Source organism: Littorina saxatilis, linkage group LG4 (assembly GCF_037325665.1).
Source record: "Littorina saxatilis isolate snail1 linkage group LG4, US_GU_Lsax_2.0, whole genome shotgun sequence".
Lineage (NCBI taxonomy): Eukaryota > Metazoa > Mollusca > Gastropoda > Littorinimorpha > Littorinidae > Littorina > Littorina saxatilis.
Window position 1 is genome coordinate 53,282,001 of NC_090248.1, and position 7,980 is coordinate 53,289,980.

At 43.2% G+C, this 7,980-nt stretch overlaps 1 long non-coding RNA gene across 1 annotated transcript; it reads left to right on the top strand.

Annotated features, from left to right (window-relative positions):
* The first annotated feature begins 1,599 nt into the window (after positions 1-1,599).
* On the top strand, positions 1,600-7,049 carry LOC138965072 (uncharacterized). The gene is made up of 5 exons (XR_011455290.1): positions 1,600-1,981; positions 3,480-3,593; positions 4,439-4,544; positions 5,299-5,451; positions 6,830-7,049. It is a non-coding gene; the product is annotated as an uncharacterized lncRNA (long non-coding RNA).
* The last annotated feature ends 931 nt before the right edge of the window (positions 7,050-7,980 follow it).

A 7,980-nucleotide genomic window follows, 5' to 3' on the forward strand; every position in this document is an offset into this window, starting at 1 on the left:
TACACACCGGTACGACCGAACATAAGGTATCAATAAACTCCTCTTGTGCAGCGGGTTGAAAGTATACCCTGATCCCTCGGAGATATACCTCCACTCCGGTCTGAACGACCTCACGTGACATGTTATATGGTAGAAGAGCATGCTGTCGCTTATTCTCCTTCTGAAGATGAGGTATACCCTCAGTTCGGTTAGACTGAAACGATGCTCAAGCAGTGGAATTTGTGTGTGGTTTGTTTCAGAGCAAAATGTTATTTTATCCAAACAAGAAGATATTCTCGCGCACCGCCTTGTTCAGGATATCCACAAGTTGACAATGATGTGTGCGAAATAAATAAACAATGCCAAACGAACAAGAACGGACGGACTGACGGACGGACCGACGGGCAGATTGAGGGACGGACCGATTGATGGACGGACGGAGGGACGGGGGGGAGGGGGGGGGGGGGGGGGGGGGGGGGGGGGGCGGAGGGGGGGGGGGGGTGGCGTTACGGGTAACCCCTCCTGATCCGGTCCTGCAGGGTATTCCTTCAACCCTCTGCACAAGAGGAATCTATTCGGATACAGACTGAAGGACGGACGGACTGACGGACGGACTGATGGACTGACAGACAGACTGTCGGACGGACCGTATGGACGGACATACGGACGGACTAAAAGGACGAAGGAACGAATAAACGAAGGAAATAACGAAGGTCGGAACGAAAGAGCGAACGAACCAACCCACGAATGAACGAACGAACGAACGAACGAACGAGCAAACAAACAAACAAACAAACAAACAAATAAACAAGCAAACAATAAACAATAATTGTGTGCAATCTGGCCCATTTTCAGGGCATTTGTCAAACGTTTGGAGGAGGTCCACAGTTAGGCCTGGGTGGGGGGGGGGGGGGGGGGGTTGTCCCACCAACAGGAATTCCCCCCCCCCCCCCCCCCCCCCCTCTCCCCTGTATTGGGCCCTGCACAAGAGGAATTTATTGATACGGACTGAACTTGAAGAACGGATTGACTGACGGACCGACGGACGGACGGACTGACGGACGTACTGAAGGACTGTCGGACGAACTGTCGAACGAACGAACGAACGAACGAACGAACAAACGAACGAACAAACGAACGAACGAACTGACGAACGAACAAACTGACGAACGAACAAACAAACGAACAAATTAGCAAATGAATACATACATTCGCAGAAAGAAAAAGGCAAAAGGTACATTTGTGGAGTCAGTAAGGGGGGTGGGTGGGCTTCCGGAACCCAGGAACCTTGGGAATCCCCCCTGGCCTAGAACACACACACACTGATCGACACTGACACACACACTGACACACACAACTTGACGAACGCACACACACACACACAATACACACACACACATCCACACCGGCACACACACACACACACACGCACGCACACACACACTGTGACACACACACGTAAACACACACACCGGCAATGACACTGACACACACACACACGTACCGTACACACTGACGGGCACACTGCGGGCACACACACACACACACACACACACACACACACACACACACACACAAACACATACTGACATACTCGCAACTGACATAGCAGAGGGGGGGTGGTAAGTCATTTGAACGTTTAATTTCTTTTGTCACAAATTTAACTACCCATCCGTTCCTTGTGTTTTTATTTTGAGATAGTTTTGTATTTTTAGTCACTGCAGCGAAGGGACATCACTCCCGCCACCTTATCTGTATCTTCTTCTGCTTGTTGCCGCAACACGTGTAGACCAGTCCAAATCGTCCAAATGTAGTGGTCATCTGCAGAGACGCCGCCGTGCCGTACAGCTTATCCTGGATGGGAGTCGGGATTCGCTTTTTTTGCACTGCCATTGATGCCAAGAACGGAGCAGCCAGGGTCATTTCAATTTTCATCCAGGAATGGCACAAGCGAGCCAAACCGGCCGATGGTCTTTCGACTCCATGGAGACAGCTGGTGAAGGTAATACTATTTTTATTCCTACATTCGTGTTGACGACAGAGTGCAACGTTTCTAAAATATGATCGGTGCTAACAGAGCAGCAGGAATATACGTGCCCTTGATGACTTGGTCACTTTCGGTTTCACGGTACCAGTAAAGTCGATCGACCCCCCCCCCCCCCCCCCCCCCTTCCTTTTAGGACCTAAACAAATCTGAAAAAATCAGGTCTTGAAAGGAAGAAGTCTTGAGATGAGAGTAAATATAGAGAGGTTGTGGACAGACAAATCTGAGAAAACAGGGTCTTAAAAGGGAGGGAGTCTTTAATCAGGGGATATTAAAAGTGTTGTTCCACTGTACTACCAAAAAGAGGGGATACTGTTTGATGTTACTGTAAAGACTTACAGTAACACTGTTCTCTCCGATTGCCAGTGTTTGTACTTTGAAACAGATTGTATGACCGGCACGGTTGGCCTTGTGGTAAGGCGCCCGCCCCGTGATCGGGAGGTCGTTGGGTTCGAACCCCGGCCGGGTCATACCTAAGACTTTAAATTGGCAATCTAGTGGCTGCTCCGCCTGGCGTCTGGCATTATGGGGTTAGTGCTAGGACTGGTTGGTCCGGTGTCAGAATAATGTGACTGGGTGAGACACGAAGCCTGTGCTGCGACTTCTGTCTTGTGTGTGGCGCACGTTAAATGTCAAAGCAGCACCGCCCTGATTGGCCCTTCGTGGTCGACTGGGCGTTAAGCAAACAAACAAACAGATTGTATCCTGAAATTTAGCACTCCATGTGTTAACATTTCCACTTCCAGGTCTGTAGTGTGCAAACGTGTTGTCACTGTTACAGCTGAAATGAACTAACAAGAATACTAGTCTGATGTACATAAAATATGGGAGAGGTTTGGGGTCGGGGGTGGATGGCAAGCATAACATTGATAAATGACTATAGTTTTGCAGTGGTTTGCTCTCTTGTACTATGAGTGTTAACAGCAATTGTTTATAATTTGTTACTCAACTTACTGTAAGGACTATTACTATTAGCTTTTCTCAGCAACTGCAAACAATTGTGACTTAATTGCAAGAGCGCTTCATTAAACATTGGGACACTTCTTTTGGTTTTTTTAATGGCTATAGTGTAGAAACTAGAAATGCTGAGATACATTAATGTAGTCATGAACAACAGCAACAACAAAAACAAGAACATGTTTTGAATTCTGATAGCTAATGAAACTGACAGCTTGATTAGAATTATGTAGTTTTTGCAATTGCTGACTGAGTTGCATCCTTTGGTTTTACCTTGCATTGATTATCACCTTTGCTGACAATTGACTCATTGAGTGCAGTATTGAGTAACGTATAGTTATTTTATTTCAAGTTAACTTCTGGCTCTGCATGGTGTTAATCCTACTCAAACTTAGTCAAAGTAAGGTATCATTATTTATGAATAATGTGAAGTTGAAGATACAAATTAATGAGAAAGTTTGTGTATTTTTCTGTACACTCTTGCTATTTACTGTTTCAGTGCTGAACCATTTGCTTGAATGCTTGATCAGATGATGACAGAGTGACACCTGGTGGTACCCAATAAAACTGCCTTTGCTGCTATAACTACAAGAAATTTCTACAATTCAGAACAGTAAGTGCATGAGGTTCCATTTTAAGCTGTCAAGAGTAAATCTCAGGAATAGATTAGAAGATTTAGTTATGTCACACATGTCTTGCTTTCTTGACTTTTCTCACACTCTCTTGTCAGACTCAGAGAGTGCATGATTGTACATTTTTTTTACAGTAATTTTTTATGTTCCTAATTGGAAAACAAATGTGTCATAATCTTAGTGTTTAGGATAACTATATGGCAGAGAGAATCATGGAAATGATTGGGCGATGGGGGTGTGTCGCTGGTGTGCAAGAGGGTGGGTGGGTGTGGAGAGAGTAGTGATGGTAGTCAACTACTAACTAAAAGATTACTGATTGCATACATTTAGTGTTTATTGATTTGGAGGGTGGGGGAGGAAGGCAAGCAGTATTATTACATGTGTATGGGTATACTAGTTGTGCATGTTCCAAATGGGGGTGGAGGTTGGCATGGCAAGCAATAGCTCAGTCGGTATAGTGGCCTTGAAACCGGTTGTGGGGATTTATTTCTCAGAATTGACGTTGTGCAGACTCTGCTTGGTTTCTGAATAGCTTATTAAGCCTGTGACTGTGTGCATACATAAAGATCTCAAGTTCACAGTTTCAGGGCTTGGAATTAATGGAAACATCAACACACATGTAGGAAAAACTCAAAAAAAGGAGGGGGGGGGGGGAGTTTGGTCCCACGGTAGTGTTTGAATGAAAGCAATCTTACTTTTTAAGAGGGTAATCTTGCAGGACTATGATTCTTACATTGGTAGTTGACTAGTGTAGTTGTGGTTTTGTACTAGTGAGGAATGTCATCTATGTCATGTGATTTCTTGCTTCTTCTTTTTGTGTGTGCAGCTAAAGATGTTGGACCTTGCCTACAGCCTAGTTTTGCATAGATCTCCAACACCGTGGCTTTACTCTGAGACACCTCAGAAAACACAGCCTTTTCTGCTGCTGAAAGGTAAACATTAGGTTAAATTTGTGTTTGTTTTGATTTGTATGTTTTCCTTTTGTAGTCTATGGCAGGAGATTTGTGCAGGTGTACAAATGGTAGAGGTGTCAGAGGAAATGTCCACTTGTTACTTGTCTCTATATCAGTATATATGTATCACAAATACGCATCAAATGTACTGATCAATAGAGACCACATGGACAATTTCAAGCACTTTTCTGCCAGGGGTAGGGTCAGCTATGTAAGAATCATGTCTTACTCTGTTCATGCAAAAATAAGGTTCTGCATTTGAATGAGTTTGAATCAGGCACCTGTGTTTTTGCTCTTGTTTGTGCCCTCTTGTGAACTGTTAACTTATGAACAACCACCCCAGCAAGCAACTCTTTACTGTTCTGAGCACAACAGAAGAGCGCATGGTCTGGGCATATGGATGGTAAACACATCTCATGCACAAGTACAGGCCTGAAAGTGGCGAGTATTTTCAATTACTCGCCATGGCGAGTAAAAATCATGTAAATGGTGAGTAGAAATGTTAATCTACTCGCCACATGCGAGTAAAGTTGATAAAACAAATGGTTGTTTTGACGAGTAAAGTTTCAGTAAATTATGAGAAGTACATGTACTAGCAGTGCTTCATTTTGTGGACTTTCAGTGCTGAAGTATGATTGTGTGGATTGATCATTTTGTATTCTGTTATTCAGATTGCCACTTGCTTTCTTTTACATATATTTACAAGATGGTGGCTGATTTGTGTGTGTTGCAGAACACAGGTCCATGAATAAAAGAACCCAGCTGGTATTCTTCATTCATGGAAAATGAAAGGAAATTTATCAGCCAGGATTCGCCACTCACTCTGCTAAGGGGGAACCCCGGTCAGCCCTACAGTGGATGAACAGCTTGGTCCTTGGAGGGAAAGGTAACTACTGCAGCACTTTAGAAGGGGTCTATGTCGACCAACAGTGGCTGTATTCCCTGTATGTTAATTTCCTGTACATATACAGGGAATATACTTCCGTTAGACGCCATGGAGTTACTTCAAGCTTGTGAAAGTGATTCAATGGACGAGAGTACCAGCGAGGAAAACATAATACCAGGCTGTTGGGGGTGGGGGTGCAGATGTTTCTTTAACTAAATCCGTTTTGATAAACGGTCGAAGCATGTTTTGCTTGATTGGATGCCGCACGCGAATTCAGGATTTTAAATAGATTCTCCTATCTAACCGCAGTCACGCGCTTGGCGCAAGATTGTACGATATTATACTTCTTTACAGAAAATCCAACTGTATTCCCGGTACACAGGGAAAACACCTATGGCTATGGGGAATACACCTTCTTTTGGTCGACATAGACCCCTTCAACCTTACAATATGTGAATGTGTAGAATATTATGCTTTTGCTTAAAGCTTGTTACATATGACTAAGACAGAAATGTTAATCATTCCCTTGGTGCAAATCATAAAAAGAACAATAGCGATCTGATGTACTGTGGATCAATCGAGGAAAAGGTGTGTATGACCTAGAAGAAACTGGTTTTGAAAGTGCTGAGGATGGATGGAACATTGATGCAATATCATTTACTACATTGAACCTGGGTTTCAAACTGAAGTGCTTTTTTATGCAGGGTTCGTACAGAGTCCTTGAACCCTGGAAAACTCCTTGAAAATTGGAAAACCTTTTCCAGGCCTTGAAAAGTGCTTGAAAATAGAGTTTTGTTAAATAGTCATTGAAAAGTACTTGATTTTTCCAAATTGTTGCCTATACATTTCGTCAGCAGCTTGTCTTATTTAAAAAAAAATGCAACCCCCTTTTTTTTCGTCAAATACAGTACACACATTTTGGGAGAATAAAAGATCGAGTGAAAACAAATTAAAGCAGACGAACTAACTATTACTAGTCACCTGTAGTTGCTTCCCTTCCTGAAGGTAAGCTTGGTGCTTTGCATTAAATTGGGGAAAATCATGTCCTTGAAAAGCATTTATTTGGTCCTGGAAATGTCCTTGAAAACTCCTTGAATTGTATCAGCTCTGCCCTGCAGGAACCCTGTTTATGCTTCTTGTTATATATATGGTCTCGATTGACTCCTGTGTTCAAGAGACTGTAAACAACCATAAACAATCTTGTGTTGTTATGTGGTGGTGGTTTTGCTGTTGTCTAGCATCTACCCGTAATTGGCTTTATCAAATGCACCAGAAACGAGCATGAGTTTGTCGGATTAGTGAACTGTTTGAAAAACTTTAATGTATTTGTGGTTGACAGGTTGTTATTATTTCTATATTGTGTTCTTCTTTTTCTCAGGTGGGCTGTCTTCTGAAACATATGAATCGGGAGCGTCACATCTTTCTTCCTGAGACATCCCCTCTTGAAAATGGTGTGGCGTTTAGCTGAATGGAAACGTGGCAGTGTCCTGTTTTTCATAGCTTCGATGCGCGAAGTTGGGGATTTCAGCAGAGAATTTATTGATTGATTAATTAATTAGTTATTTAAGCTCACCTCACTCCTTAGTGTTATTTAGGGGGATGGGGGATGGGGGGGGGTGGTGTTGGCCTGGATCTTGTTAGTGAACTTTCTTTCTGGCAACTCGCATCAGAAATTCCAGGTTTGCTTTCAAGGCAATAGACGGTTTTTGAAAATAATTCTGTTAGGATTATCAGCAGTCCGGAGGTGTAAAAATCCCTGTACTGCAGTCAGGTTTTTCAAAACATCTCGAGCACGCTCTACGCCTCTGACGGGCTGTATCCCACAATCGGGACAAACGACCAACTTGGATGTGTATGCCATGCGCACAATATGATACCCCTTGCCTTTAAAAATCAGCGGTCACGAGTTCATCACAGTTCAGAATTTGTTGTGTAAAAGATAGCCGCTGTCAGCTAGCCATTCGTGGCTCAGGTGATTATATTTAATACAAATTTAAAAAAAGGTTTCTTATGTAGCGCACGCCGCACAGCATACACATCACAGTCAGTCGCTTGTCCTGATCGCAGGATAGCGTGAAACATGCTCCGGGAGACTGCCAATAATCCTTACATAGTTATTTAAAGAAATTGTGTATTGGTACAGCATGTTATGCATGTACTAAGATAGCTATTTGTAAATATTTGGTAGATATTTATGGTGGTGTCCCGAATTGCTCCCTCCCAATTTGCCCCATCCCATATGGTCCCCAATTATTCTTGCATTTTGCTGTGAGTAACATAAAGGCATTTGTCTGAAGCGCATTTCCAAAAAGACCCCCCGCGGGTTAGGGGGAAGAATTTACCCGATGCTCCCCAGCATGTCGTAAGAGGCGACTAACGGATTCTGTTTCTCCTTTTACCCTTGTTAAGTGTTTCTTATATAGTCAATGTTTGTACAGATTTTAGTCAAGCAGTATGGAAGAAATGTTAAGTCCTTTGTACTGGAAACTTGCATTCTCCCAGTAAGGTAGTATATTGTACTACGTTGCA